Here is a 9,367-nt window from a genome sequence, read left to right as displayed (position 1 = left end):
ACGCCCAGATAATTTTTGTATTTTTAGTAGAGACAGAGTTTCACTGTGTTGGTCAGGCTGGTCTCGACCTCATGATTTGCCCGCCTCAGACTCCCAAAGTGCTGGGATTACAGGTGTGAGCCACCGCGCCTGGCCTCTTTTTTTTTTTTTTTTTTTTTTTTTGAGACAGAGTTTTGCTCTCGTTGCTCAGGCTGGAGTACAATGGTGCAATCACGGCCTATTGCAATCTCTGCCTCCCAAGTTCAAGTGATTCTCCTGCCTCAGCCTCCCAAGTAGCTGGGATTATAGCCGCCCGCCACCACACCTGGCTAATTTTTTGTGTTTTTAGTAGAGACAGCATTTCACATTGTTGGTCAGGCTGGTCTTGAACTCTTGACCTCAGGTGATCCACCCGCCTTGATCCCCCAAAGTGCTGGGATTACGGGCATAAGCCATCGTGCTTGACCATCCACATATTGTTGATTGAAAAATTTTGCTTGTGTTCTACAGCTGACCTTTCACTGTTCTTACGGTCAATAGCTGTGTGTTCACACTTCTTCATTTTACAAATGTTACTGTATTTTCTTGTAAAAAAGAATTAAATGTTGGTAGTCAATGACATCAGAACCTTGCAAAAGAAGTTTCTTTAGCCCAGGTTTGTGAAAGATGCTTCTCTAATTTTCAAGGATAGGGGTGATAAAGACCAACCCTTCCTATTAGCCTTTCCAGGCCCCCATGTAAGAATTCAGACACACCTTCTCACTCATCTCAGACCTTCTCAGGGTAACATGGTGAAAATGTTTCCCGCTCTGAGCCCCGGTGAGCCTCCCTGCAACTTGGAGATGACGGGCTAGGCCAGAAAAGCTCAACCCGAGTGACCCTGGCCCCTGAAATGGTTGGCAAAATAGAGTGTGTGTCTGAGTGTGGCTTTTCTTCTGTGAGAAAGGAGTGCCCAGTTGTAATTAGAATTTTAAATTCTAATTACAGTACCCTAAAATTGTACAGTACCCTAAAACAGTACCCTAGAATTTAAATTCTAATTGCAGTACCCTAAAAATGAAAAAAAAAAGAAGAAAAAAAACGCAGAAGAATGGAAGAAACAGAAGTGTAGGCTCAGACACAGAGACCATCTTCGGGGCCTTTCTCTGTATGAGGATATCACAGCGAAATCTAAAGCAGGTCGTGTCAGTCCCTGGCAGGGAACCCTCCACCGGCTTCCCGTGTTCCCCAGGACAAAAGTCCAGCTCCTCACTGTGGCTCCACAGCCCTGTGTCCAGGGCCCCTGCCAGTGTCCAGCCTCCTCCTGGGAGCTTGCCCTCCTCTCCCAACTCCCTCTGCCCCAGTCACATTTGCTTTTCTCTTTTCCCAAACATCAAAACCCTTCCTGTCTCAGGTCGTTGTTCCTGCTCTTACCCTATGTCCCCTGCCCCTTTCTCCTCCTTCAGGTTAGGCTCAGAGATGTCTCCCATGCCCTCCCACTGCCATCTGAAGTTCCTCTGCCCGTCAGTGTCTATCACGTTACTCATGTTACGCAGGTTACTCAGGTTTTATTATTATCTCTGCATCAGTCACATCAAAAACGCGGGTTTTTTTTTTTGTTTTTTGTTTTAGACAGACTCTCACTGTGTCCTCCAGGCTCTCCAGGCTGTGAGTGCAGTCTCGTGATCTTGGCTCACTGCAACCTCTGTCTCCTGGGTTCAAGTGATTCTTGTGCCTCAGGCTTCCAAGTAGCTGGGATTACAGGTGTGTGCAACCACATGTGGCTAATTTTTGGATTTTCGTTTTTATTTTATTTTATTATATTTTATTTTTGAGTCTCACTCTGTCGTCCAGGCCGGAATGCAGTGGCACGATCTCGGCTCACTGCAACCTCCACCTCCTGGGTTCAAGCGATTCTCCTGCATTAGCCTCCTGGGTAGCTGGGATTACATACAGCCACCAAGTCCGGCTACTTTTTGTATTTTTAGTAGAGATGGGGTTTCACTATGTTGGCCAGGCTGGTCTGGAACTCCTGATCTCAAGTGATCTGCTTGTCTTGGCCTTCCAGACTGTTAGAGTGCTAGGATTACAGGCATGAGCCACTGTGCCTGGCCCAATTTTCCTATTTTTAGTACAGACAGGTTTTCACCGTGTTGGCCAGGCTGGTCTCAAACTTGTGATCTCAGGTCATCTGCCTGCCTTGGCCTCCCAGTGTGCTAAGATTATAGGCGTGAGGCCTCACTAAGGTCAGAACAGCTCTACGGACCAGACCCTGTGTCCTCAGGCAGTGCCGAGGCATCCCCATGTTTGTCATCTGTGTCACTGCCTCACTCCAGCTCCCGGGTCTTCCGTGCTCTGCACATCACCAGGGCCCAGTTTGGCCATCATGAGCAGGGGCTTTGCCACCAGCAGGTGATGTGCTCAGAGTCAGGGGTGCTGGATTCCCTTCAGGAAGGATGAGGAGAAGGTCAGAGGCCTTGGAGGCATGAAGGACACACCCCTACACAACTAGTTCTGTTCCAGAGGAGCTAGAAGCTCTACGACTTCAGGAAAGATTCTTCCAAGGATCAGAGTGCAAACAGCACAGTGAACTGCAGCCCGAGGGCCACCTCCTCCTGCCAGGCCAGTGGCGATGACTCTACTGGCTTTTCCTTGTCTGTCACAGCACGTGAGCATGTGCGCGCGCGCGCGCACACACACACACACACACACACACAGAGTCACAAGGCAGCTGGGTAGCCAAGGGTCAAGATGTTATAATGTAAATGTGGGCCGGGCGTGGGGGCTCACGCCTGTAATCCCAGCACTTTGGGAAGCCAAGGCAGGCGGATCATGAAGTCAGGAATTTGACACCAGCCTGGTCAATATAATGAAACCACTTCTCTACTAAAAATACAAAAAATACAAAAAAAAAAAAAAAATTAGCTGGGCATGATGGTGTGCACCTGTAATCCCAGCTACTCAGGAGGCTGAGGCAGGAGAATCACATGAACCCAGAAGACGGAGGTTGCAGTGAGCCGAGATCGCTTCATTGCACTCCAGCCCGGGTGACAGTGCAAGACTCCGTCTCAAATAAAAATGAAAAATGAAAAATGATGGCCGGGAGTGGTAGCTTATGCTTGTAATCCCAGCACTTTGGGAGGCCGAGGTGGGCAGATCACGAGGTCAAGAGATCAAGACCATTCTGGCCAACATGGTGAAACCTCGTCTCTACTGAAAAAATGTAAAAATTAGCTGGGCTTGGTAGCACATGCCTGTAGTCGAAGCTACTCAAGAGGCTGAGGCAGGAGAATCGCTTGAACTCAGGCGGCGGTGGTTGCAGTGAGCTGAGATCGTGCCACTGCACTCCAGCCTGGCAACTTAGTGAGAATCCATCTCAACATAAATAAATAAATAAATAAATAAATAAATAAATAAGATGCTATAATCTAAATGTGGAGCACAGATGTTTTTCCCACAAAGAGGGAACACTGGGTCCTGGGAAGGGAGTTTGAGGGTTACAGCCCTAGTCATGGCCTGGAGATTCAGGAACTGGAGGAAGGAAGAGCCATATTTATCCTCACAGGACACCTCTGTGCTCAGCAGTGGGTAGAATAGATGGGCTGAGCTAATGGAGTCCCATTTAGGGAAAGGAGTTTTTCTCCACCCAGCACACACCGTCACCCACCCTATGCATACTCCCCCCTTTCCCATTGTCTTCTCAAGGATGGCAAAGTTGGTGCTTCCCCAGGTGGGTGTATGAGGGAGGGGAGTGGTTTCTCTGCCTGTTCTTGATCCCCTCCCTCAAGTCTTCTACCTTCCTGTCCACTAGTCTATTCTGACACTCATTGCCTGCAATTCTGTCAGTTTGCACCATCCCAAGACCCAACCTAACACCCAAGGATTTGAGTCTGGGAATATTTAAGCCAATGTCATTGCCAAGTGAGAAGTCTTAGACCCCAGGAATTTTTCTTCATTGAGAGTCTGGGCAGCAAGGAAGCCTCTCCTCTTTCTGCAGAGTTTAGGGTCTTTAATTGCCAATGTAAGTTTGCTCAGAGTCCAGCAGTTACCCCTTGGGTCAGCCAGATGTGTTTCAGAGTGAACATGCACTTGTCCTTCTTACTGATTGGGCAAGCAGACTGGTCTGCCTGAGGGACCCTGGGCTCTCCCGCTCAGCTGTTCCTGCTCACCTCCCTCATCACGATGAAGGCCATTCCAAAGTCAAACAGGGCCCTGGCACACATGAGACCCCAGAGAGGACATACTAGTATCACTCTGTCATTCTCATTCATTCACTGACTCAGTAGCTATGGAGCCTATACTGTATGCCAGGGGACACGAATAGAGGAGCTGTCTGTATCAGGGATAAAAATGGTAAACCAGCAGACTATACCCTGCTTTCTTCAGGTTATCTTTCATTTTTATGCTGTGTTGTTGAAGTTGGTCTTGATCTCCTGGGCTCAAGAGATCCTCTTTGGCCTCCCGAGTAGCTGGAATTACAGGCCCCAACCCCCATACCTAATTACTGGTTTTTACTTTTTAAATTTTAGCTTATGTGTGTCCTTAGGGCTAATACGAGTCTTCTGTGGGCAACATGTAGTTGGTTCCTGTTGATTGAGGCAATCTTTGCCTTCTGAGTGCAGAGGTAAATATTTACATTTTAATAATTACTGATGGAGAAGACCTTACCGTTGTGTTTTTGTTCTGTATTTCTTCTAGGAATTTTTGTTCTTCATTTCTCATTTCCTACTTTTTGGGTTTAATTGCTTTTTTTGTGTAGACATGCTTTGATTCCCTTCTTACTTTTTTTTTTTTTTTTTTTTGACAGAGTCTCACTCTGTTGCTCAGGCTACAGTGCAGTGGTGCTATCTTGTCTAACCGTAGCCTCCGTCTCCCAGGCTCAAACGATTCTTGTGCCCCAGCTTCCGAATAGCTGCGACTACAGGTGCCCACTACCACACCCAGCTAATTTTTGTGTTTTTAATAGAGATGGGGTTTCATCATATTGGCCAGGCTGTTCTCGAACTCCTGATCTCAAGTGATCCACCTGTCTCAGTTTCCCAAAGCGCTGGCATTACAAGCGCAAGTCACCATGCCCAGCCATTATCATTATTTTAAATAGTTTTGTCTTTTAGTTTTTAAGTAAACTTATAAGTGGTTTAAGCATAATTCCAGTGTGAATATAAAAATCACGTTAGTGTCCGTTCCTTTCAGTATGAAGAATCAAAGTGTGGGCCGGGCACAGTGGCTAACGTCTATAATCCCAGCACTTTGGGAGGCCGAAGCGGGCGGATCACAGGTCAGGAGATTGAGACCATCCTGGCCAACACGGTGAAATCCCGTCTCTACTAAAATAGAAAAAATTAGCCAGGTGTGGTGGTGCATGCCTGTAGTCCCAGCTAGTCGGGAGGCTGAGGCAGTGGAATTGCTTGAACCCAGGAGGCAGAGGTTGCAGTGAGCCAGATGGCGCCACTGCACTCCAGCCTGGAGACAGAGCAAGATTCTGTCTCAAAAACAAAACAAAACAAAACAAAACAAAAACCGAAGCATGTTGTATAGATACTTGAGGGGAGGTTATTGTTGTAGGTATGTTAAATATCTTAAAGTTATAGCATAAAAATGAAACTTGAAATTTCCATTACCTGGCTGGCTCACTCCTGTAACCTCAGCATATTGGGAGGCCAAGGCAGGGCAAATCACCTGAGGTCAGGAGTTCAACACCCGCCTGGCTAACACGGCAAAACTCCATCTCTACTGAAAATACGAAGCGCAGTGGTGGGCACCTGTAATCGCAGCTACTCAAGAGGCTAAGTTCTTTGAATTCAAGAAGTGAAGACTGCAGAAGCCAAAATGGCACCATTACACTCGCCTGGGCGACAGAGCAAGACTCCATCTCAAAAAAACAAAGAAAGAAAGAAACAAAAATGTCCATAACCTGCAAAAACTACTGTTTCTCCACTAGAACTCTTTGTTATTTATGTCAGAATTACTTCTGTGTATGTTGCATTTTCATTAACACATGTATAGTGTTTTTTCATGCTTCTTTCTGCTAAATAATTGGAAAAAATGTTGTGTTATAACGAAAAGATACACTTATACCGGTTTCTGTACCTGTCTGTCTATTTATTTATTTGTGAGACAAAGTTTTGCTCCTGTCCCCCAGGCTGGAGTGCAATGGCACAATCTCCGCTCACTGCACCCTCCATCTGCCAGGTTCAAGCAATTCTTTTGCCACAGGCTCCCGAGTAGCTGGGATTACAGGTATGCACCACCACACCCAGCTAATTTTGTATTTTTAGTAGAAACAACGTTTCTCCTTGTTGGTCAAGCTGGTCTCGAACTCCCAAACTCAGGCGATCTGCCTGCCTTGGCCTCCCAAAGTGCTGAGATTTCGGGTGTGAACCACCTTTGGTGGGTGCACGGCAACATAATCAAGCTTATGTACAAGGCATTTGAGGTTGAGGCATGGAAAAATACTGAGGCATTGTGTGTATGTTGTTTGTGTAGGAGACTGTAACTCCTTGACCCTGAAATCAGGACAAGGAGTAGACTGTGTGATAAGGAACGCTGAAAACAGTCTCCTGTAAATGTGGTCTGCATGCTCTCACAAGGCCATATGTGCCTCACGATCTGCCTGCAAAGAGCTCCATGGTGGATGCCTTTTGTTTGTCTGAAGTGTAGTTTAAACAAGCCCTTTCAATAAACACTTGGAGGACGGATTCTGGGGTGGCACTCTCAGAAGGGTTGCTCCCCACCCCACTCAGCTGGAATTATCTGAGTACTTCATTCTCTACATTCACTGCAAGCTATAAGCTGCATCACTGCACCCAGCCTATCTGTCCTTTTATCTACCTTTTCTGGGGAACTTTATATATATTTGTGGGTTGGAGTTACTCTTTAGCCTTCTTTCATTTCTTTTTTTTTCTTTTTTATTTTGAGATGGGGTCTCCATCTGTCGCCCAGGCTGGAGTGTAGTGATGCGATCTGGGCTCACTGCAACCTCTGTCTCCTGATTTTAAGGGATTCTCCTGCCTCAGCCTCCCAAGTAGCTGGGACCTCAGGCGCATGTCACCACACCCGGCTAATTTTTTGTATTTTTTTTAGTAAAGACACGGTTTCCCCATGTTAGGCAGGATGGTCTCAATCTCCTGACCTCGTGATCCTTCTGCCTCAGCTTCCCAAAGTGCTGGGATTACCAGCGTGAGCCACCATGCCCTGCTTGCCTTAAGGTTTTGAAAACTTGTTAGTGCTATTAGATGGCTTCAAGTATTGCAAGTTTCATAGTATAGACTGTTAACTTCGTTTGTTTTTTGTTTGTTTTTCTTTTCTGAAACGGAGTCTCGCTCTCTCACCCAGGCTGGAGTGCAGTGGCCAGATCTCAGCTCACTGCAAGCTCTGCCTCCCGGGTTTACTCCATTCTCCTGCCTCAGCCTCCCGAGTACCTGGGACTACAGGCGCCCGCCCGCCACCTCGCCCAGCAATTTTTGTTTTGTTTTGTTTTGTATTTTTTAGTAGAGACTGGGTTTCACCGTGTTAGCCAGGATGGTCTCGATCTCCTGACCTCGTGATCCACCCATCTCAGCCTCCCAAAGTGCTGAGATTACAGGCTTGAGCCACCGCGCGGGGCCAACTTCCTTTGTTTAATAAGATTTGTAAGCCTTTGGTGAGGCTGATGATGAGATGCTCCTTTTCCTGTCTCAGACATTTCACTGTCCTGTCAAAAATAGCTTAGACTGGCCGGCCCTGGTGTCTCACGCCTCTAACCCCAGCACTTTGGGAGGCCAAGGTGGGTGGATCTCTTGAGGTCAGGAGTTTGAGACCAGTCTGGCCAACGTAATGAAACCTTGAATCTACTAAATACAAAAAATTGGCCACGTGTGGTGGCTCACACCTGTAATCCCTGCACTTTGGGAGGCCAAGACGGACAAATCACCTGAATTCAGGAGTTCGAGACCAGCCTGGCCAACATAGTGACTCCCTGAAAACTGCACAAACTCGCATGGGGATTTCAACATCCCGAAACACCCAGATTCCTGGTGTGGCTGGACTTGGGGCTGGGGTCCTGCGAAAGACAGGTTTGAAGCAGAAACACACAAAAAAACACTCATTTGAGTCAGCCCCGGGCGCTGCAAAACAACCGTGGGCGGGCCCTCGACCCTGTCTGGGCCGGTTCTGGACAGTGGGCGGGACGGAACGGGAAGGGGAAAATGTCTCCTAGCGGGCGGGGCCAGAACAGGTGCTTGGGCGGGGCCAGAACAGGTGCTTGGGCGGGGCGAGAGGGTGGAAGCCGCTTTGGGGACGGGCCTGGAACGGGACTGGGGCAGGGCAAGAGGGGGCTGCCTGGGGGCTGGGCCAGACAGCGGGAAGGGGCGGGGCCAGAGGGGGCGGTCCGGGCTCTCTCCTCAGCTTGGCCCCAGGTGTCGCCTGCTGTCTTCCTCTTGCCCCCCAGGACTGGATCCTCCGGGTTCTGATTGGTGGATTGTTTCTGATGTGTCGTGATATTACCCCTAATATCATAGGATGCTTCCTGCCCGTTTTAAGTTAATATTTCATATGAAGTTAATATTTCAATGGAAGGTAAAACAACATATTGTAGTGGGCCACCGGTACCAAACGCTGAATTGTTTTTCCTTTTAAGTTGAAAATGGTTTTAATGCAAAGCGCTTTTTTGGAGCAGGTAGAGTCGTCCTGCAGGCGGGGCGAGCTCCCCTCAGTCTGGGGCAGGGCGGGGGAAAAGGGCAGGTAAAGGGGTGAAGTGAGGCGCTGTTTGCAGTGGGGACTGACAATTAGAACGGCTTATTAAACTAATCAAAATCATGAGTTGAGTGGATAATGGAAACTGAAAGGTGACATGCAAAACTCTATTACACACAGGAGGTGGAAGACAATTTCATATTTTGTGGAAATAAAGCTAGAACCCGGAGGGGTGGCTCACATCTATAATCTCTGCACTTTGAGAGGTCAATATGGGAGGATTGCTTGAGCCCAGGAGTTCGTGATCAGCCTGGGCAACATAACATAGTGAGACCTCCACTCTACTAAAAATCAAAAACCTCAGCCAGGTGTGGTGGTGCACACCTGTGGTCCCAGCTGCTCGGGGCGCTGATGTGGGAGGATCACTTGAGCCACGGAATTGGAGGCTGCAGTCAGCCCTCTTCTCGCCACCACACTCCAGTCTGAATGACAGAGCTGGACTCTGTCTCAAACAAACAAGCAAATAAATAAGAGGTATAAGTCCTCCTCTGAAAATAAGGGAAGACTTTTTTTTCCTTGCATCTCTTTTATTAGGACATTTATTTAGAAAATTCGTAAATGCATTTTCTCTCTCTTCCAAAGTGGTTTTTATTTTTTTTTGGACGGAGTTTTGTTCTTATTTCCCAAGCTCTAGTGCAATGGCGCGATCTCAGCCCAGCACAACCTCCACCAAAAT

Source organism: Macaca mulatta, chromosome 19 (genome assembly GCF_049350105.2).
Source record: "Macaca mulatta isolate MMU2019108-1 chromosome 19, T2T-MMU8v2.0, whole genome shotgun sequence".
NCBI classification, from domain to species: Eukaryota; Metazoa; Chordata; class Mammalia; order Primates; family Cercopithecidae; genus Macaca; species Macaca mulatta.
The sequence above is the reverse complement of the archived record's forward strand: the minus strand, read 5'-3'. Positions refer to the sequence as shown.